Source organism: Schistocerca serialis, chromosome 4 (genome assembly GCF_023864345.2).
Source record: "Schistocerca serialis cubense isolate TAMUIC-IGC-003099 chromosome 4, iqSchSeri2.2, whole genome shotgun sequence".
NCBI classification, from domain to species: domain Eukaryota; kingdom Metazoa; phylum Arthropoda; class Insecta; order Orthoptera; family Acrididae; genus Schistocerca; species Schistocerca serialis.
Window position 1 is genome coordinate 671,734,502 of NC_064641.1, and position 23,119 is coordinate 671,757,620.

At 41.7% G+C, this 23,119-nt stretch overlaps 1 protein-coding gene and 2 non-coding genes across 3 annotated transcripts in view; 2 read left to right on the top strand and 1 right to left on the bottom strand.

Annotated features, from left to right (window-relative positions):
• Positions 1–23,119, top strand: part of LOC126473146 (potassium voltage-gated channel subfamily KQT member 1-like) — a 1,059,334-nt gene that overhangs the window by 284,871 nt on the left and 751,344 nt on the right. The window lies entirely within an intron of this gene.
• On the bottom strand, positions 9,099–9,173 carry Trnas-cga (transfer RNA serine (anticodon CGA)). Its single transcript has one exon. It is a non-coding gene; the product is annotated as a tRNA-Ser (tRNA).
• On the top strand, positions 9,403–9,477 carry Trnas-cga (transfer RNA serine (anticodon CGA)). The gene has a single exon. It is a non-coding gene; the product is annotated as a tRNA-Ser (tRNA).

Consider the following 23,119-nt stretch of genomic DNA (forward strand, 5'->3'; position numbering starts at 1 on the left):
AGGGTTCTCCCGGATGCCATGAAGAGTACAGGGTGCAGCCAGCTGCAGGTGGTAGCCCATGTCGGTACCAATGACGTGTATTGCTTTGGATCGGAGGAGATTCTCTCTGGTTTCGGGCGGCTAGCGAAAATGGTAAAGACAGCCAGTCTTGCTTCCGAGATTAAGGTGCAGCTCACGATCTGCAGCATCGTTGACAGAACCGAATGTGGTCCTTTGGTGCAGAGCCGAGTGGAGTGTCTGAATCAGAGGCTCACACGGTTCTGTGACCGTGTAAGCTGCAGATTCCTTGACTTGGGCCATCGGATGGTGGGTTTCCGTGTTCCAGTTAATAGGAACAGGAGGTGGCTACACGGGCAGCGGGTACTGTGTGGAAGGAACTGAGACGCTTTTAGGTTAGAGGGTGTCAGAAAACCACAGAAAGAGCATTCGTCTAAAAGGGAGCAAGTAAAACACAGTAAGGTAGTTGTAGAAACGATCGGTATTGTAGTTGTAAATTGTCGTAGCTGTGTTGGGAAAGAACCAGAGCTGCAAGCCCTAACAGAAAGAAATGAAGCTCAAATATTTATAGGAACGGAAAGTTAGCTAAAGCCGGAAATAATTTAAGCCGATATTTTTCAAACGACCTAACAATGTTCAGAAAGGATAGATTAAATACAATTGGTGGTGGAGTATTTACTGCTGTCAGAAGTAGTTTACCTTGTAGTGAAATCGAAGTAGATAGTTTCTGCGAAAGAGTATGGGTAGAGGTTATTCTTGACAGTCGGACTAAACTATTAATAGGATCGTTTTACCAGCACCCCGAAGCAGAAGATATTGTTGCTAAACAGTTCAAAGAAAACTTAAGTCTCGCTTCAAATAGGTGCCCCACTCATACAATTATAGTCGGAGGTGACTTCAATCTGCCCTCGATATGCTGGGAAAATTATACGTTTAAAGCCAGTGGCAGGCATAAAGCGGCATCCTAAATTGTACTGAATGCTTTCTCAGAAAATTATTTTGAACAGTTAGTTCATGAACCCACTCGAAGCGTAAATGTTTGTGAAAGCATGCTTGACCTCCTAGCAACAAATAATTCTGGACTAATAGGGAGTATGCTGACGAACACAGGGATTAGCGACCACAAGACAGTTTCTGCTAGGCTGAATACCGTAACACCCATAACCATCAAAAAGGAACACATAGTACATCTATTTAAAGAAGCTGATAAAACTGTTCTTAACGCCTTTTTAAGAGACATTCTCTTGTCCTTCTGATCTGATCACCTAAGCATAGAAAAGATGTGGAATGATTTCAAAGAGATAGTATCGAGGGAAATTGAGAGATATATACAACATAAATTAAGAAGTGATGGTACTGATTGTGGTGTCACCCCCAGACACCACATTTGCTGGGTGGTAGCTTTAAATCGGCCGCGGTCCATTTAGTACATGTCGGACCCGCGTGTCGCCACTGTGTGATCGCAGACCGAGCGCCACCACAAGGCAGGTCTCGAGATACGGACTAGCACTCGGCCCCAGTTGTACGGACGACATTGCTAGCGACTACACGGACGAAGCATCGCTCATTAGCCGAGCAGATAGAATGCATCGCTCATTAGCCGAGCAGATAGAATAGCCTTCAGCTAAGTCAAGGGCTACGACCTAGCAAGGCGCCATTAACCATTTTAAGATAGAGTCTCACTTGTATCCTCAAGCAATGCTGTATACCAATGATGGATTAAAAGTTAAGTATTATAGCAGCTACGTACTTTTCTTGCTACCATTCATTACGTATCCTGTTTCAGACCTCTATCTAGCCTAAGTGAGATTACGCGTGCCTTTCGGCTACTTCAGTGTGGCGTAGCTGTCTTGTTACGCCACAACACTGATCCCCCATGATCCACAAAACGGGTAAGATCGCTGTTGCAGAAGCAACGAAAAAGTTTGCCAAATTCAAAAGAACGCAAAATCCTCAAGATTGGAAAAGTTTTGCAGAAGTTCGAAATATAGGGTCTAAAGATCGGAAAATTGCTCAAGTCACACTAGTGCGCTGAATTATATGCCCATATCACTAACTTCGATTAGCAGTAGGGTTTTAGAGCATACACTGTATTCGAACATTTTGAAGAACCTCGAAGAAAACGATTTATTGATATAGAGTCAGCACGGATTCAGAAAATATCGTTCTTGTGAAACACAACTAGCTCTTTATACTCATGAAGTAATAAGTACTATCGAGAGGAGATGAAAAAATTGAATCCATATTTTTAGGTTTCCAGAAGGCTTTCGACACCGTTCCTCACAAGCGTCTTCTAACCAAACTCCGTGCCTACGGAGTATCGCCTCAGTTGTGCGACTGGATTCGTGATTTCCTGTCAGAAAGGTCACAGTTAGTAGTAATAGACGGAAAGTCATCGAGTAAAGCAGAAGTAATATCCGGCGTTCCACAAAGAAGTGTTACAGGCCCTCTATTGTTCCTGATATATATTAACGACATAGGGGACAATCTAAGAAGTCGCCTTAGATTGTTTGCAGATGATGCTGTCATTTACCGTCTTGTAAAGTCATCAGATGATCAAAACGACTTGCAAAATGATTTAGATAAGATATCTGTATGGTGCGAAAAGTGGCAGTTGACCCTGAATAAAGAAAAGTCTGAAATTATTCACTTGAGTACTAAAAGAAATTCGCTAAATTTCGATTACGCGATAAGTCACACATATCTGAAGGCTGCAAATTTAATTAAATACTGCGATTCATTGGCAAAACACTTAGAAGGTGCAATAGGTCTACCAAAGAGACTGCTTACACTACGCTCGTCCGCCCTATTCCGCATTAGGTGGGACTGACGGATGACATCGAAAAAGTACAAAGAAGGGCAGCTCGTTTTGTATTATCGCGAAGTATGGGAGATAGTGTAACAGACATGATACGTGAATTGGAGTGGCAATCATTAAAACAAAGGCGTTTTTCGTTTTGACGGGATCTGCTCATGAAATTTCAATCATGAGTTTTCTCCTCCGATTGCGAAAAACTCTGTTGGCACCCACCTAGATAGGGAGAAATGATCATCACGATAAAATAAGAGAAATAAGGGCTCGCACAGAAAAATTTAAGAGCTCGTTTTTCCCGCGTGCCTTTCGAGAGTGGTACGGTAGGAATACATCATGAAAGTGGTTCATTGAAACCTCTACCAGACACTTTATTGTGAATAGCAGAGTAATCACGTATATGTAGATGTAGAGGCACAGAGAAGTGGAAGGACGAGATGGACACATATAGGGGGAGGGGGGGGGGGGAAGGAGATGGGCAGATAGAGGCAGGAGGAGGAGATTGACTTGGGTGGGGTGAAGAGATGAATTTAGAGAGCAGAAGAGAAGATAAACCTAGAGGAGATGGGCTTAGAGATGGAAAAGATCAGATGGTTAGGGGGAGAGAGAGAGGGGGGGTGGGAAGGAGGGAGGGAGAAGAGCAGATGATCAGAGATGGGGGAGGAGCAGATGCACAGAGAGAGGGGGCAGGAGCAGATGGACAGGGAGAAGAGCAGGAGGAGAGGGAGAGGAGAAGATGGACAGAGGGGAAAGGAGAAGATGGACTAACAAGAGACTGAAATAAATACATACCCGGTGGACTCCAGTTCTCGGTTTGCATCAAATAAAAATTTAAAGTGAGAAGCAGTTACACCAGTAATATGTCTCAGAATGGATTTTGAGGTCATACAAAGCAGCATTAACTGCAAGGCAGTATGTGCTCCTGCATAGTTTTGCACTACGAAGAAAAACACAAACAATACTGCGAGCATGATGTAGGCAGAATAGTTTATAATTATTAGACGATTGCGGATAAAATGCAGCAAGTTTCAGAACAAAGTCCCGGAGAAAGCGACTGAGGCTGTGTAATACATTTCAGAACTATCCATGCATGGTATTAAGCAAATCATACATAGTTACTTGGATGTTAGACTTACAGCGAATGTATTGCGTTGGTGGTTCTGTTCCATAATCATGATTCTCCGGTCTTAAAACTCAGTTTCCGCTATATCACATTAGAAACACATTAGGATATTCAAACAACAATCGTGGCTCCTTTTATTCAACAGAACGATAACGCTCACATAATAGACTTAAAGGGATATTTTAACCTCGTTACTGATTGCATATTTCATTCACTTGATATTTTCCAATATATTACGCAGATATCTGCGGCTGAAGCTTGTTACGTGGTCAAGATGGGAAACACTTCACCTAACAGCGAAAGCATATGCTCAGTAGATAAAAAAGCATTAAACCTTTCGACGAACTTGTCCAACGCTTTAGCCACTCACATGAAATCAAATGCTCGTTTCCCAGTTCTTTGCGCCTGGCTCTGAACTACTGTTCTGATTGTCCATTTCTGGTATGAGGTGATGGGCCTACGTGACAGCAGTGAAAACAAATCAGCGCACAGTGCCAGATACATCGATTTAAAAATATCCCAGACCTTGATAAAGAGTTCATTTTCACATTTGGTTCTATTCAGAACTGAAAAAATGCGGCACCAGCCTTTGACTAAACATAAGCGCAGTTAATTTTCGGTGTAATGCGAGGTGTTTTACTTATTATCGTAGCAGGCCAAGTAACTTCTGTTGGACGCTGCACCATTCTTCTAAGTTGCACAGACTTTTTCGACATGGTCACCACGTCTCTGTAAAGAACGGTCGGAACGTTTTACTAATCGCTGACTTCATCGCCTGTAGAACTCGTTTCATTGGACACAGAACAATTCGAGAGCGCTTTGTGAACGTCCTCATCGTCAGAAAATCTCTTCCGCTGCAGATGTTCTCCCTCAATTGCCTGAACGTTGTCGTCTGCCGTCGATGTCGATGACCTTCCTTCCCGATCAGCATCACCCACGTCTGTGCGGTCTTGGTCAAGTTGTTGGCACCATTTCATTACGGCTGGCCGCGACATTGCACTTGGTCCATACAGCGAGAATGTTGCGGTGAATCTGTTTGCAATTTACACGTTCTATCTGCAAGAATCGTACTGCCCCACGTAATTCAACTTCTGAGTACGTTTCCAGTGACCGCGCATTTTCACTTGCACGCTGTGTCCACCTATTATCCGTACCGCAGCAGAAATGTCACTGCAGGGAATCGTGAGCGTGTGTTCTCCCGTGGTAACGCGCCACTCACACGCACTGGTCTTAATGTGGTACAAGTCTAACATACTCTGTGAATTTCCTTCACGCTAAACCAAAGTATTTCGACTGATATATCTAGAGCGTCAGATTTTTTGCATAGTTGTAGTCTTAACAATTTTGTACAGAAACCAGATGGCAGTTATAAGAGTCGAGGGGCATGAAAGGGAAGCAGCGGTTGGGAAGGGAGTGAGACAGGGTTGTAGCCTATACCCGATGTTATTCAATCTGTATATTGAGCAAGCAGTTAAGGAAATAAAAGAAAAATTTGGAGTAAGAATTAAAATCTATGGAGAAGAAATAAAAACATTGAGGTTCGCCGATGACATTGTAATTCTGTCAGAGACAGCAAAGGACCTGGAAGAGCAGTTGAATGGAATGGACAGTGTCTTGAAAGGAGGATATAAGATAAACACAACAAAAGTAAAACGAAGATAATAGAATGTAGTCTAGTTAACTCGGGTGATGCTTAGGGAATTAGAGTAGTAAATGAGACACTTAAAGAAGTAAATGAGTTTTGCTATTTGGGGAGCAAAATAACTAATTATGGTGGAAGTAGAGAGGATATTAAATATAGAATGGCGTTTCTGAAGAAGAGAAATTTGTTAACATCGAGTATAGATTTAAGTGTCAGGAAGTCGTTTCTGAAAGTATTTGTATGGAGTGTAGCCATGTATGGAAGTGAAACATGGACCGTTAATAGTTTGGACAAGAAGAGAATAGAAGCTTTCGAAATGTGGTGCTACAGAAGAATGCTGAAGATTAGATGGATAGATCACATAACTAATGAGGAGGTGTTGAACAGAATTAGGGAGAAGAGAAATTTGTGGCACAACTTGACTAGACGAAGGGATTGGTTGGTAGGACATGTTCTGAGGCATCAAGGGATCACCAGTTTAGTATTGGAGGGCAGCGTGGGGGGTAAAAGTCGTAGAGGGAGACCAAAAGATGAATACACTAAGCAGATTCGGAAGGATGTAGGTTGCAGTAAGTACTAGGAGATGAAGAAGCTTGCACAGGATAGAGTGGCATGGAGAGCTGCATCAAACCAGTCTCAGACCAACCCAACAGTCTCCCATTGTCGAGTTCCACACACTGCACTTTCTCCTTTTTTTAAATGATTGCATTGCGCGAGCTAAGGAAGAGGGGCGGTTTTCAAATGAACCGAATTTATTTTGATTTAAAGAAAATAGTTTGTACAAAATCAAAGGTTAACATCACTTCCTTGAATGACATGGTCACATAAAAAAGTTACGTTACCTCACTCTGACCAGTGATACCGGTGTACTGTTGTATTGTTGTTGTGGCCTCGAGTGCGAAGACTAGTCTGATGCAGCTCTCCATGTTACTCTATCCTCTGCAAGCCTCTTGATCTGCGAATAACTACTGCAATCTGTATCCTTCTGAATCTGCTTACTGTATTCTTCTCTTGTTACTCCTCAACGATTTTACCCCAAAAACGTCCCTCCACCAATAAACTGGTGATCCCTTGATGCTTCAGAATGCGTCTTAAGAAACCGATCTCTTCTTCTTGTCAGGCTGCGCACAATTTTTTTTCTCCCCAGTTCTATTCAGTAGCTCTCTATTAGATACACGATCTACCCGTTTAACCCTCAGCATTCTTCAGTAGCAGCACATTTTATTCTCTTATTCCATTGCCAGTCGGCTTTTATGTCTCCTCTCCTTCGGCCATCGTCATTTATTTTTCTGCCCAAATTGCAAAAATCGCCTACTACTTTCAGTGTCTTGTATTCTCATCTAATTCCCTCAGCATAACCTGATTAAATTCGACTACATCTTTCAAAACACTGCCCATTCTGTTCAACTGCTCTTCCGAGTTCTTTACTGCCCCTGCCGCGCGGGATTAGCCGAGCGGTCTTGGGCGCTGCAGTCATGGACTGTGCAGCTGGTCCCGGCGGATGTTCGAGTCCTCCCTAGGGCATGGGCGTGTGTGTTTATTCTTAGGATAATTTAGGTTAAGTAGTGTGTAAGCTTAGGGACTGATGAACTTAGCAGTTAAGTCCCATAAGGTTTCACACACATTTGAACGTCTCTTTACTGTCCCTGACAAAATTACAATGTTATCGGCAAACCTCAAAGTATTCATTTCCTCTCTTTCTCTTTATTGCTTGCCAGCCGGTGTGGCCGAGCGGTTCTAGGCGCTTCGGTCCGGACCCGCACGACCGCTACGGTCGCAGGTTCGAATCCTGCCTCGGGCATGTATGTGTGTGATGTCCTTAGGTTAGTTAGGTATAAGTAGTTCTAAGTTCTGGGGGATTTATGATCTCAGACATTAAGTCCCATAGTGGTCAGAGCCATTTGAACCATTTTTAATCTTTATTGCTTGCTCTGTGTATGAGCCACTCTAAAAAGGTCCGTTTCTGTTACGTTACTGTGCGGGTTTGTTACGCTTCGCCATGGTCTAGTCAAGGGACGTACAGCATATTTCAGTTCAGACAACCACTTCGCGCGTGTCGAAATATAGGTACGGACTTCTTACGGACATTTGGCACCTTTGGATAAATTAACGTGGAAGTCAACCCGTTGAAACCACGGATATAGAGAGTATTATATCCCCGTTTACCAATCTAAACTAAGCACATAAATAAGATGTGTAAACCAAACTTTAAGATCAGGTTAACAACTGCCTTCCTTACTTGCTGAATACGTAGCATCACGAGGAAAAAGATCGTGATAATAACGCTATCTCTGTGCTAGTCGGAAACTTTTTAGGCGTAGATATTTTTGCTCTCTCGGTTGAGTAAGTTGTAGTAACTATTACATCCTTCACTGGATATTGCAGTTTCTCGTTTACGTAAATTGCTACAGGGCTCGACGGGGATTTTGCGTTGAGACGGGGAATGAGTTTGGAGAGTGGTTACCGGAGAAGGCGGGTAACAAGTGGTCGGTACGTTGTGGGCGGCGCGACGCACCTGCACGCACGAGCCGCCGCATCGATCACGTGCTGCGTGCCCGCAGGGAGCAGGCGCGGCGCCGGCACACGCTTCATTAACTGCCGCCGCTGCTGCCGCCGCCAACTTGTTCCCAGCATCCGCGCCGGCGTCGCTACTTCCTCCAAACTATCTCTCCAGCAGTCTCCTCCATAGTTCTCAATCACTTCAACTCCGGAGGCTTGGCAGCTCCTAGTGTATTGCCTCCAACCTCACATTCTTGGCGACCACACAATTTTGCATGCAGTGCTCTATGGTGATTTAAATATCACGCGTTCGCTTTGTTGCTGTTGTTGTTGTTTTCAGGCGGAAAAGTATTTTAACCCATCTGTCCCCGCTAGTCCATCCAGTGCAGGTATCTTTATCTCTGCAGGACTAATGTAAAAGTACATTGGCAAAAAAATCGCAACACCTGAGAAGTTGTGCGACATAAACGGAAGTTGATAGGAGTGTTTCTACATCTGAAAGAAGGTGCCTATTCAAATTTCGTACCAGTCGCATAACTGTGGCGCTATCAGTGCTACTATAAGGATGCAAATCAGGTTTTTCCAGAATGAGATATCTACTCTGCAGCGGAGTGTGCGCTGATATGAAACTTCCTGGCAGATTAAAACTGTGTGCCGGACCGACACTCGAACTCGGGACCTTTGCCTTTCGCGGGCAAGTGCTCTACCACCTGAGCTTCAAGAGGCTGCCTCATATCACTCCTCACACCAAGCTAAAATCCCAGGCAAAACCGGGAATCGAACCTCGGTGCTCCACATACCAGTCACCTATTCTGACCCCTCGCTATCAGCTACGGGGGCGGACTGCAACACTATGAGAGCCCACAATTGTAATATTGGTGAAAGCAGTCCAGAATGCTTGCTGTAAAATGCCAAGAGTCTTATATCAGACTGTAGTTGTCACGTTTCAATTTAATATGCTAACAAGCATCCAAGACGAAAGGAAGCAAGAGCTCTATTGAAACTTACTGCCAGAGCAAAACTGTGTGCCGGGCCGAGACTCGAACTCGGGACCTTTGCCTTTCGCGGGCAAGTGCTCTACCAACTGAGCTACCCAAGCACGACTCACGCCCCGTCCTCACGGCTTCCCAGGCTGTGGCTAAGCCATGTCTTCCCAATATCCTTTCTTTCAGGAGTGCTAGTTCTGCTGTGGCTAAGCCATGCCTCCGCAATATCCTTTCATTCAGAAGTGCTAGTTCTGAAAGTTTCGCAGAAGAGCTTCTGTAAAGTTTGGAAGATAGGAGACGAGGTAGTGGCAGAAGGAAAGCTGTGAGGACGCGGAATGAGTCGTGCTTGGATAGCTCAGTTGGTAGAGCACTTGCCCGCGAAAGGCAAAGGTCCCGAGTTCGAGTCTCGGTCCGGCACACAGTTTTAATCTGCCAGGAACCTTCAAATTAGGTTTGCTTTAAATAAGCGCTATAACGGTCGTGAGCGTTGACTACCTTTGAGATTGCACGCGGTGAGTTGATGCTAGTCAACAATTCCTTTAAGGAGACGCCATTATCAACACCGCACTGAGATTCAACGTGGACGTGTAATAGGGCTACGAGAAGCTGGGTGTTACTTCCGCGATATTGCAGGAAGACTTGGCAGGAATGTAGCCACTCTACACGATTGCTGGCAGCTGTGGTCATGAGAATGCACGGTTGTAGGAGCATCGGACTCCGAACGTCCTTGTGGCACAACCTAGAGGGAAGACCATCGTGTTCGGCGTATGCCTCTGGCGCATCGTACTGCATCTGCAATAACAATCTGAGCAGCAGATCCGAACCAGAAGCGTGCGTTCAACTGACCCCAAACCACTGCCATATACGACTTCAGTGATGTCAAGAGAGAGCTCATTGCAGGACAGGGTGGAACTCTGTTGTGGTTTCTGATAAAAGCTGGTTCTGGCTCTTTGCCAGTGATGTCAATGTTTTGGTTAGAAATAGGCTAGGTGAAGACCTGCATCCAGCCTGTATGTGTGCTAGACACACTGGACCTACACCTGAAGCTATGGTCTAGTGTGCGATTTCGTATGACAGCAGGAGAATTCTCTTGGTTTTCTCGCGCACCATGTCTGCTGATTTGACTTGTTGTACTGATACTCATGAGCAGCATTCTACTGGATGTTTTCCAACATGATAATCTCGCCTACATACCGCTGCTGTATTCCAAAGCGCTCTACAGGGTGTTGACATGTTCCTTGATCTGCTAGATCACCAGATCTTTCTCCAATCGAGCACATTTGGGCATCATTGGACGACAACTCCAGCGTCACGTACTCGTACAACCAGCATAAACCGTTCCTGTATTGGTCGACCTAGTGCAACAGGCACGGAACTTCATCCCGTAAACTGATATCCAGCACCTATACAGCAGAATGCATGCATGTTTGGAAGACTGTATTCAATATTCGGATAGGTACATTGGTTATTAAGATACCAGCATTTCACATTTGCAATGTTAATCTCTTAAATATGTTACCTAAACAAATGCATTCCCGAAACTTCATTACCCCTCTGTATTAATTACTTTTTAGTGCTGTGAGTTTTTTCCGTCATTGTGTATCCATTTGAACATGATTACTATATTCGAGCCTTTGTCTACCTCTGCGATTTTTACTTCCACACTTCTCTCTGTTAACAAACTGGAGATTTCTTGATGTCTCAGGATGTGACCCGTCAACCGATACCTTCTTTTGGTCAAGTTGTGGCATAAAGGTCTGTTATCGTCAGTTCGGTTCACTACTTGCTGATTACATCTTGAATAGTAATCACTTGGCAGCTCTTGTAAATAGTTTTTAATGACCGGTTTAGTTGCCTAGGAGCCACTTCATCAGATTATGTCTGTTAAGTAAGATTAAACGTTCAGTAGGATTGTGGTCTAATTACACTTGCAATCAATAATGAGAAACAGAGCAAATTACTTACTTGATCAATCATGACAAATCTGCAACATGTATGAGACCGTACATTCCTTGTCTGTGAATAAATGAGCGGATCGTCAGATAAGCGGAAAGTATGGGTCCAGGGTTCATCTGTAGTGAATTAAAAAAATTTAAATATTATAAGAAACATTAAGAATATCCTCCCAACCTAATGCGATAAAATACTAATAATGGGCTAGAAGTGGAAAGTATCGACAAAGGACCAGTTAGTAATAAAAGGAATTTTCTGTTCCGTCCATGTTGCACCTTTAATGTCACGATTCACCATGTAATTTGCTCTTTTCCTGACTATTGATTGTAACTATAATTCGACCACAATTGTAGCGATCGTTGTTTCTGATTTAACAGATCAAACCTGATGATGTGACTTCTAGGCAAAGAAACCGGTCCTTAAACAAACTGCTTACAAGAGTAGTCTAGCGGACATTATTCAAGGAGTCCACTTGTGGCCGCGGTCGTCCTCATACAAAATAGCATTTAGTTCCTGATTATTTATTCCGTCTACCCATCTAATCTTCAGCATTCTCTTGCGGGACAACATTTCTAAAGTTTCTGTTCCCTTCTCGTCTGAACCATTCATCGTTTCATTTCCGTACAAGGCTATAATTCAGATAAATACTCTCAAAAGGACTTCATAAAGTTTAAATCTATATTCGGTGTTAACATACTTCTCTTCTTTACAAATGCTTCTCTTGCTATTGCCAGTCTGCATTTTATGTCATCTCTAATTTTATGACTATTAATTGTTTAACTCCACAAACAGCAAAAATCATTACTACCTTTAAGAGAAGTTGGTAGGCAAAAAACCAAAATTTTTGAAATTTTACAAAACAAGTCCTACAATATTCTTCACTCTTTCCTGCACAAAATGTTATATAACTTACCTTTGCGTGACGTTTACATGCATCTAATTTTTTAAAATTATATCGTGCGTATTTCTGAAACTATTTAATTTTGGACATGCGTCCTCTTGTATTCCATTCTAAAGCCCACGGGTGTGTAGTTGAATCAAATCCACATGAAAATGTAGAAATACATATACTGTATTGCGATAGATACGTCCACGAGATGGTGGGCGCACGCCTCAGAAAATTAAAATGAACTCTTCGCACCACCACGTTGTAAGGAGTCGACTAGTTGATAAAACCGTAGATTAGCATCAGCAGTATTATGATATGGCTATCAAAAATAACGAAAATGATTCAGAAAGTATGAATAAAACAGTCTTGGCCTCATAATTCCACAAACTCTCAACTGATATAAATCCGAATCATTCACTTTGCCTACCTAGACCTGAATCATTGTGTAAATTCCGGAAAGCTGAAGTTTCGAGATAATATTTCGAACAAAGAAATCTATTCCTGAAGCTGTTAGAGAAGAACCAAGCGAATTTCTCGGAACGTAGCTCACCTAGAACTCCTCCGAGAGTGTATACGTGAGTGGTCTCAAAAATCTTTCGAGTCTTTCAATAATACTGTCTGGACAAGGGTGCCCAAAAATAACTTTTTAGAATTAAATACACCCAAACAGGGAGTTAGTGATGCTGCATTAACGTTTAATGATGGAATAATGGGGAGAATAACTGTTCTAGCCCATCTTAACGTCGCCATAGACTGTCATGCTGTAAAGAGTTTGAAATTATTAGACGAGTTGAAACAAGCCGAAGCACAGCGTGCAGTAGATTTAACCACCAAAGAAGCAAGGACAGCCAGAAGGAATAAGCTTTTAGAGAATGATGAGACAAACAAGACGATGCTGACTATGTTGCTGGGTGCTTTTGAGCATAACTTAAAAACGTGAGTGATTTTTTTGTCATTTCAAGGTCTAAACTCGATTCTCTCAAAATAACTTTTTTCATACCTTATGCACCTACGTATGAAAATTACCTGTGATAAATACATGAAACTTGGAGATTTATTTTTATTATAACGAACTGTACTACTGGAGCACAGACATGGTAGTGATCTGAACAGGTATGAATCTAGGGGCTTACGTGAACAAATATTCACAACAAAAATAACATTTTTTAAAAACTTTATCTCCGGTTCTTTTGTATCTTACGTCGTCATTCTGATACAGTAGACATGAGTAACATGGATAAGTTCCTTGTAAAAATGTTAGACTTTTATCTTGGCTGGTTCCAGAGATAAAGGAAGATAAACACGGCTTATTTTAACATTGACTGCATAGTCCCTACAAACTCCTCTTAATGCCTCATTTCCAAATCTAATTCCTTCAACATCGTCTTATTTAATTACACTACATTCCATTATCCTTGTTTTGCTTTCGTTGATGTTCATCTTATAGCCTCTTTGCAAGACACTAACCATACCGTTCAATGTCATCAGTAGACCTCAAAGGTTTTATTTCTTCTCACTGAATTTCATCTTTTTTTCCAAATTGCTAACTGTTTTCTTACAGATCTTGCTCATTGTACTGATATGATGAAACTTTATTTCACTCTCTTCACAACTACAGCCTCCGTGTCATGTACTTCGACTCTCTTAACTCAGACTGCTTTTTGTATAAGTCGTGAAAAACGTTTAGTTCCTTCTATCTTATCACAGCTACCTTCAGAATTCCAAATGTAGATAAATCAAAAGTATGATAATGTATTATCTTTCTAGAGCAAATATCAATTGCGTGTGAATACAACTGAGAAAAAAATTCTAATTTCCCACCGGTATGTGGCTCAAAAAAATATAAAAGGGAGAGAGAGACAGAGAGAGAGAGAGAGAGAGAGAGAGAGAGAGAGAGAGAGAGAGAGAGAGAACATCGACGACAGCCTGCTACACAAATACAGAGATGAAATTCTACGAGGCAAAATCAGTCCCTGCTCTTTTTTGTGGATGCCGACGACCAACGAGTAGAGCCCTGTTTAGGCTCATCAAGAGATTTCAGGCAACGACTTATTGAAGTCGCCATTCTACACCGACTCTCGCTGTCTGAACCATTTTATTATAGATGCAACGTGTTTGTATGCATCTGGTGATAATTTTAGGGAACATCTTTTACGTTATGCAGTTTTTTGTTTTGTACATCTCTTTTCTTGTGAAATTGTATAATTCCAACATTGTGAAAGTTTTGGAAAATTTTCTTTTTCCACTGACGGTTCTGTACACAGTTTCGAAAATTACCTTTGTATTTCTTTGCCTCGAACCATTTCTGACGAAAATTCATCATTTCCAAGCGCCACTTCCCTCCTCATATCTCTAGAGGCTTTATACATTTCATTTGCCATTACTTCCGAGATATTATTATTTTTATTCCTAACTGTCGTCGTTATTCATCCACCTCCTCCTAAACAATGAATTATTAGTTGTCTCCCACCTACGAGCTTAACTGATAAAATTTGGTGTCTGCCCAACGTATGTTCTTGTTTTTTTTTATACTACTAAAGTTTTTAGTGTTTTATGTTGTCAAATTTTCATTGTATCTTCTCCTATCCACTTGACAATATTTACGGGTTGCAGTGTTTAATTCAGCCTACTGACACATATTGTTACAGCCTTTGGGTTCATACTCTTCAAACTCTTACATTCTCTTTAAACGTTGCCTCGATCGATTTGAGATTTATGTTTGTCCTATTTTCCACGTAATTGTAACAAGTTTTTCCGTTAAAAAATGGTATTATTTTAATCATTATACTTCTCGTATGAATATACATGTGCTTAATTTTCCTAGAGGCTGGACTTGCTGCTTAATTTAACTTGCAACACCTCCTTCTTCTCATAATCGACACATCCAACACCATGGTTATGACTTAAAGCCTTGCGCGGGATCTTTCATTTTTACGGTCCAGCACGTACACTGGAAATCAACGATATGGCTCCCGCAAGAGCTCCTGCTCGCTTGCCACACTGAGTGAATAAAATCTCTAAATTTAAAATAATTGTTTCATTTGCATTTAATATTGAGAGAAAATTGAATCTGACACTAAAAGTACAGCGCCCATTTCTTCAGCTTGGACCTTTGACATTTTAGATTCCAGCAAAACCCACTAAGACTGCTAAGACTGTTGCACTCTCAGAGCTTTCGAAGATCTACAATGTCTTCAAAACTAATACAAATTACAACACGCTATTGTACTTACTTAAAGTTTTTTTTGCTGTCAAGGGACTTGTAGCATTTTTGGGAAAGAAAAACATTGGAATTAATACTTTTCTTGTCATTTCGCAATCTTAAGCACCCGTCCATCCCATACTCACAATTTCATCAATACATCTCGTATCAAATATCTGATTAATTACACTAGCTCTATTAAAGAAGTATAATGCAATATACCGGCCGTGGTCTGTTAGGAAGGTTCCATCCCGGCATTTTCCTATAGTAATTTAGATAAACCAACATCTTTATGGTAGACAGCAATTCGTATTCTGTTCCTTCTGAGTTCCAGCCCCCTGCCAGAAACAACTGCGATGTGTCGTTCTAGAAATATTTATCACCTGCGTGTTCGTCTCTTAATGAATGAGAAATGTATACTAGGTCCAGAATTTAACAAAGGGTATCGAAGTATCGATGAACACGGTTCTATAAACATTTCTCTACTGCATGTTCGTCTCTTAATGAGTGAGAAATGTAAACTAGGTACAAAATTTAACAAAGTGAATCGGTGAACATGGTTCTATAAATTTCAGATAGTATATTTCGGTATCCTTCTGCGCTCTTTCAATTTTCGAGACTCCGGTTTATCAGGTAGAGTTAGATGTGGGGGAACTCGGTGTTGATGCTCATAACATTTTATCGGAAATTAAGTTTGGAATACATATGGCCTGCGGCTATGTCCTTCTGTCGCGCCATGCGTACCTGTCTCGTTTGCTAAAAACGTGCGAGGCTAGAGAGTTTTGACAATCTGATGACCCTACGTGAGATTCACTTGCTGTGAACATTAGAACAGCTAAGCAGGTGAGCAGTTACGGTTAGGCAGTGTAATTTAAATATCATTGCAAATGGATATTGTAATTATTGAGACAATAGATAATTTTTCCTTAGTTACACTTAACACACCGCACCTTACAGTCGTCCCTGTTTGGTCACCTTGTTTCATCTTTATTCCTAAAAAGCTTGATTTTCCTTGACATCTTCTCGCTGGTTTTGGTTTTTAGTTTGTTTTTGCGCTTCTCACATTCCACTTGTCGTAGTTTTGTTTACTCATTGCATACAGTACATCTTGTATTTTTCATTAGATAGTATATAGTACTACATAGTTTTATTTTCGTTCAATAAGAGCGCTTCTTTACGTCTTGAGTGTATCGAAACTGCTTTAAGTACTGCTTTCGTTATAATGGTACGTAAAAACTGCTTTTCCTGAAGATAATTATGAAGCCGTTCGTATACGATTCTAATTTCTGTTCTTCTATATGCTATATTCGTCAACTGTAAAATGTGGGGGGTGTGAAATATTTTTTCATGCAGTACTTCACACATCTATATGCCTTTGCTTTCCACTCAGATGTGAGAATAGTAACTTATGAATATCAAACATTATATCTCCTGAAGCCCAACTTTTGGATACTGTTTAAAATAATCAGATTCCTAAATCAAATTTGATCTGTATTTCTAGTAACTGCGAAAGTGTTTCCTTGTAATCTGCTATATTTTTGTGCTCAAATGCGTCACTTATCGTCTATTTGGAAGTTTTTCACATATGACTTTCCATATAATCTTTGCACTGTTCGGTCTTCCGATTCAACAAATTTCTTTTTCTCTTTATCGAAGTTATCTAACCATAGATTTACAGGCAGTTCTTCTCACAACCAATGTTTTAATTTTCTTTCAATTTCTATCCTATGCTCCCAGTTTTTACTGTGCTGCTGCTTTTAGTTCGCTAATTTTGTCGATAAATTCGAGTACGGCTTCAGTAATAGGCTGGTTGACATTCTGACTTTCATTATAGTGATCGTAGGTTCTATATACGTATTTCTTTAATTCGCGTTTGGTCCATGCTGGGCCCCGCGATGTACAACGAAGGGCATGTCGGCAGTTTTGTTTTAGCTTTTCTTTGTGCCCACATTACTTCAACTCTTTCAGAATCAACTTTTTTCCGCTCGTCAGGCCAAGTTGCTATGTTCGTTTTGGGTGTTTCTGCCGTGCGAACTGCCCAGTCGTGAACACTATGCCAAATTTTTTTTTTCCATCTCGAACATCGAGTTGAATTTCTCGCAGTTTTAACGTATAGAACTCCACAATCTTTTTAGTTGATCTAATTGGCACCATTCTTTTAACATGCTCCTAAAAATGACAGCCAGTGATTTTTTTATCCAGACAAATGTTGGTGTACTTATCAATTTCTCTGTTTCCTCTTAGATTCTATGTTCCTTCTTCAGCATGATTTGGACCTGAATTTGCCTTCTATTCCTTCAGTTGTCTTTAGAAGGTTACAATGTTCGTCTACATCTCCTCCTGTTGCGCATATGTCTACTTCTCCAAATTTTCGAGTCATCTGGTCACTTTGCAATTCATTAGTGTACTACTCCCCAGTCAGGTAACACATAATATTTGTTTCCTTCAATTTCAAAATGTTTCTAATGATCTACGGAGTTAGTCCATATCTAGAAATAAAAATAAATATCGTTAGACGACGTCGCGTTATTGTAGATGACGCGCCAGCCTTGAGCAGGAAGTTATCCAACACCTATAAATTAGCAGATAAGCGCAGTAATCCAAAAGCCAAACAAACAGACAGACCACGACATTGCTAACGGAACTGTGCTGCCATTTCTAGAGACCACATTTCTAGAGACTACATTAATCAACATGTTAAAAAGATTGTTTCGAAGTACAGTCATGTTAAACCTGATTTTAGTGTCTGAACCACTGCGCCATCTCGCTCGATACATGTCTGAAGTATTGGCGGGTTTAAAATTTGGTGCTATCATGATGCAACAACCGATTTTCTAACTTAAAAGCATCGATCCTTGAGCATACATTTTGGTCATACTAGAAAGTTTTAAAATCGTTTGTTTCATAGTCCAGGATCCTACACTGACTTTTCATATCATCAGTACAGTGCCTCCCATAGTGTGCTTGCTGATATTAACTAAGTTCCCAATGAGTAATATCAACAAACCACAAAGCACATGTTACAAAGGTGGAAGAGCCGCTGTTTGCTGACTACAGACATTTTACGTCCCCAGTAGATTATCACTATCATACGTACAGTAAACAATATTAAGTGAGGTCCTGATGCAGAAATTTTGCAGAGATCAAGTTCTCTGATCAGGGATCACTGAGTCAGTTAGTGAAGCATCTGCAGTCGATGCAACTGAGTACATTCTGTAGCTAATGGGTGCGATAATTACAGAAACATAAGGGGATGCATAAGTAGGTATTAATTTTAGTATTATGTGTTATAGGAAATGGGCTGGTAATGAAACGAGAATGAAATTTTTTTAATAGTAAATAGGTTTTCGAAGTCACAAAAAGTGCAATGTTTTCAGAGCTGAAATTGCTGCCTTCAGTATTTAGATATTCCTTTAGTTTGGTTTGTGCACTCAAGCACATTTCGACACAGAATTCTCTATTGTTATGACTGTCTTGATATGCTTCTCTTATGAATTGACAGACGTCATCAACAGTGTGTCGGGTTGATAATACCCAGTAAAAGTCCATTGCAATAAGGTGATCGTGGTGGGCGTTCAGTTTGCCCTGGTCGACCTATCCACTTAATTCACTGTCAAGAAATCCACCCACTGAAAGCATAGTGAGGAAGAATTTCATCTTGAGGGAAGCAGAACTCTTCGTTACGTTGCTGTAGACGTAATTGTGGAAAATCAGTGTCTCTCAGCATGTTAAGATAGACATCGTGATTAACAGTTGTATGGAAAAGAAGCACGCCCGATGATTCCTTGACGTGAAAGGCACGCCCAAACTGTAACGCCAGGTTGATTAATTTGTTTCTCAGTTACAGTATGGTGATTTTCCGTGGCGTAGTACACACACTTACGTGTATTAACAGTACGCGATAGCTTAAAACTCCCTTCTTCAGACCAATGAATTTTTCGAATTACGCAATGACATTGCATTTCCTCATTCAAAAGAATCCCTCAGAATTCTAAACGGATATCTGGATCATCCTCTAGTAATCCATGAAGTAATCCTGGTCTTACATTTGAAAACCTAAACGATGCATTAGATGGCCCATGGCTCTACGGCAAAAGTGCACCTCAGTACAGGCTCTCCTTTTGGATTTCTTTGGGCTTTAGATAAAAGCCGGCACAGCTACCATTTCACTCTCTGGTCGACCACTCTTTGGCGCATTACAGGTAGACCCAGTTCGATCAGATCTGTCGCGCAACTTGTTAACTGATAGCCTACATTGTGGAGATATATTGATATCTCCTGATAATTTCTGTCGAACCTGTTCAGCATGCTCTGTCTCCAGGTATTGTTTAATTATCATCTTCCGTTGGTCATTACTTTATTTTCCAGACGTGATTATCGGAATATATGAAAAAATAGGAAAGCTGTATTAGAACAGATAAAAATACTGTGTACCTACTGTATACTTACTTATGCACTCCCTTATATGTGTGCTTGCCCGATGTATTTGTTTCAGTATGGTACTGGTGGTAGTTTGATTGATTTCAGAAAGCATGTGTCGCACCAACTTACTGCATCACAGTTTCAAACTGAACTCTCACACTAGTGGTACTGGACTGCTTATTCTATGATCATCACATTGTAAAATTAATTGTACTGAATAAATAAAGTTTCCACTTGTTAATTTGTTCCATATAACGTTTTAATTTCTAAAGACAAGAAATTTACTGTAAATGTGCAATAGAAGTAAAGAGACCCTTGCAATTTGTCACTGAAGAGGTACAGAAGAAGTTTCAGCTGATCCCTGGAAAAAGCCTTAGATCCGTGCTGAAGACAATCTCGTGTAATTAATAATATGGATGGCGATGTATTCTGCTGGAAATCAGATGTGTGTAATGAAAGAAGTGACTGCACTTCGAAAACGAGTAATTAGACGCGTAGCATGCCGTCGTATCACGCGTCTTATGGAATTACAACCTCGAGGAACTGAAGTGCATTATAACATGTAAATTTTATGGAACGGCATGCGAGGGATGCCTGCATGTCTAAACAGTTACGCTTTTCCATGGGAACTGGCACAGTTCCGGAAGCACCCGAGAGCGAGACGAGACGTATATTTCTAATCTAAGTGGAAATCCTTGTCCGCCAATGATTAACATGAGCATATTTGTAGCTAGTACTGTAAACACGTAGTCGTGTTCGTGCATGTGTGTGTGTGTGTGTGTGTGTGTGTGTGTGTGTGTGTGTGTAGGAGGATATGGCGGATGGTGGAAGATAACAGGCGATCTCGTGAAAATTTCTCAGTGAAACACGACGACCTGGCTGTTAATGAGACTGTGGAAAATAAGCTGTTAGGCAACAAAAAAAATTAGTAAGTGAAGGTGTACCATACGCTACATGTGCCAGCGGCCTTGCCGCAGTGGTAACAACGGTTCCCGTCAGATCATCCGAGTTAAGCACTGTCGGGCTGGGCTAGCACTTGGATATGTGACTGTCCGAGTCTGTCGAGCGCTTTAGCAAGCAGGGTGCGCTCAGCTGCTGTGAGACACTTGAGGAGCTACTTGACTGAGAAGTAGCGGCTCTGGTCACGGAAACACAACGGCCAGGAGCGCGGTGTGATGACCATATGCCCCTCCACAGCTGCATTAAATGTCACCTGTCGGGTTAGGATGACACGGCGGTCGGTCGGTACCGTTGGGCCTCTCGAGGCCTGTTCGGACGAAGAGAGAGAATACGTTGATATGTAAAACGATAATACCACTTGCTTTGTAATAAATCTGATTTCACAGCAACCAGCAGGGTGCTTAAACACGATTTCACTGGGTTAAGCTATCAATGATGATGATGTTTGATTTGTGGGGTGCTCAACTGCGCGGTCATCAGCACCCGCACAATGTCCCGATTTCTACGCAGTCAAGATTTTACACAGTCCAATCTAGCCACTGTCACGAATGCTGATGATGAGGATGAAATGACGAGGACAACACTAACACCCAGTCCACGGGCAGAGAAAAATCCCCAACCCGGCAGGGAATCGAACCCGGGAACCCATGATTCAGAGGCAGCAACGCTAGCCACTAGATCACGAGCTGCGGACCTAGTCGTTGATGGAAAGATTTTTGAATTATAAGTGCTGTATCTTGTGTTTTGATACAGTCTGCACACGGGTTTCCTTGGGCAGTTAAACAGAACGAAATGGGCCGGCTAGAGTGGCCGAGCGGTTCTAGGCGTTACAGTCTGGAACCGCGCGACCGCTACGATCGCAGGTTCGAATCCTGCCTCAGGCATGGATGTGTGTGATGTCCTTAGGTTAGTTAGGTTCATGTTGTTCTAAGTTCTAGGGGACTGATGACCTCAGAAGTTAAGTCCCATAGTGCTCAGAGGTATTTGAACCATTTTTTAGAACAAGATGGTATTCACGCAAGTGAATGCGGCAAGCGACTGAAAACAACACAGGATTTAAGTGAACGCCAGCCTATCAAGTCGACAATCGTCGGAACATTGCCCTGTGCATATTATCACCCAGTGCCATCAGATAAAGAAACTATTTAAAGAATGCGAAATAAAAATATCTCGGCGACCTGCTTAAGTGACGTCTGCTGCTTAATTCTGCGGCGTCTCCGAACTTTCCGCACCGGTGGCTGGCAGCGTAATTGTTTTTCGGCTCTTAGACAGCACTGCGGCCTGTCCCTTCCGTGCGGATTACTATTAACCCTGCAATTAGCCTCTGGCGGCAGACTGCGGACTGCGGCCCACCTCTCGAATCCGCCGCTGCGAGTTATAAATAGCGCCGGCCGCGCCGCGCTGCGGAGGTCGAATGAGTTTTAAACTTTAACGAGCGACCGGCTTTTGCCACTACGAGAAGTCTGTAGCTGCACTGATGTTTTCCGCACTGCGGTATTCCGGCGGAAATCTGAATTTGCCTTCCTCAGTCCATTGGTGTATCCCAGAAGCCGGAGTTCCAAGGCGATCCCTTTGGTCCATCGCTCAGACGTACACAGTAGGGTCTTTGTGTGTCTTCTCTGTACACGCGGACCAACGTTCTGCGAAACTAATTCATCACTGACAACGAGTCGCCGTAATACCGGAACAGTAAGTGTGTGTGTGTGTCAAGTTTTGCTGGCATTTGCGTGTTTAGCGTCGGGGAATATTTATGGGCTGGCGCTCTACGAAGACAATTATCTTTGATAATTAGTGTCTGTAATTCCTATACAAATAGGAATGATGTGCCAAATTTGGCTGGCACTCGACTTGTTCAGAATTTATAATCAGACGATTTTCCTTCTGGATCGTAACATTGAGAGACTCCAGCTGTTTACCTGTGTTTCCTAATGCTGCCAGCTTTATTACCGCCTCTTTCTTGCTGAAGTGATGGGAGCTCACTAATCGTACTTCCCTGTATTGTTCTAGTTCCAGCGGAAGTCACATCCGTCTCTAATGTTCTTGTTTTCGAAGGGATGTTAAACATCGATCTTCCTTCCTTATATTCGTGTCACCACAAGCCGTTAGAAACATCTATCATAGCTGCGTTATTTATCTTTCACAGAAGTTCTCTTTCGTCTTCACCTTTTGTAGTCCTGTCTTCCTCATTGCGTGTAATATTACGGTATATTGATAATTTTTACTTTCAGGCCGTCTGACAACAGAAACAGTGATAAATACAGGAAACCTAATAGAAAACAAACAGAACATAGAGGTACCACACACAGCATCACTGATTTCATTCGACACAGAAAATATGTATACCTCTATCCCTATCACAGAAACAATAGAAAACATAGAACAAAATCTCTCATCCCACAGCAACCACACCACAGACGCAATAAAAGAAATAACATATGCTCCGACTGACAACTGAACAAAACTACTTTCATTTTCAGAAAGAATATTATCTACAAAGTGATGGACTGCCCATGGGATCCCCAATATCAAGAACACTAGCAAACATTTTCATCAGTCATCTAGAAAGTCAGATATTTGAAAAGATAACCACTAATGAAAGTTTCAAAATCATATATTGGTACAGATACATAGATG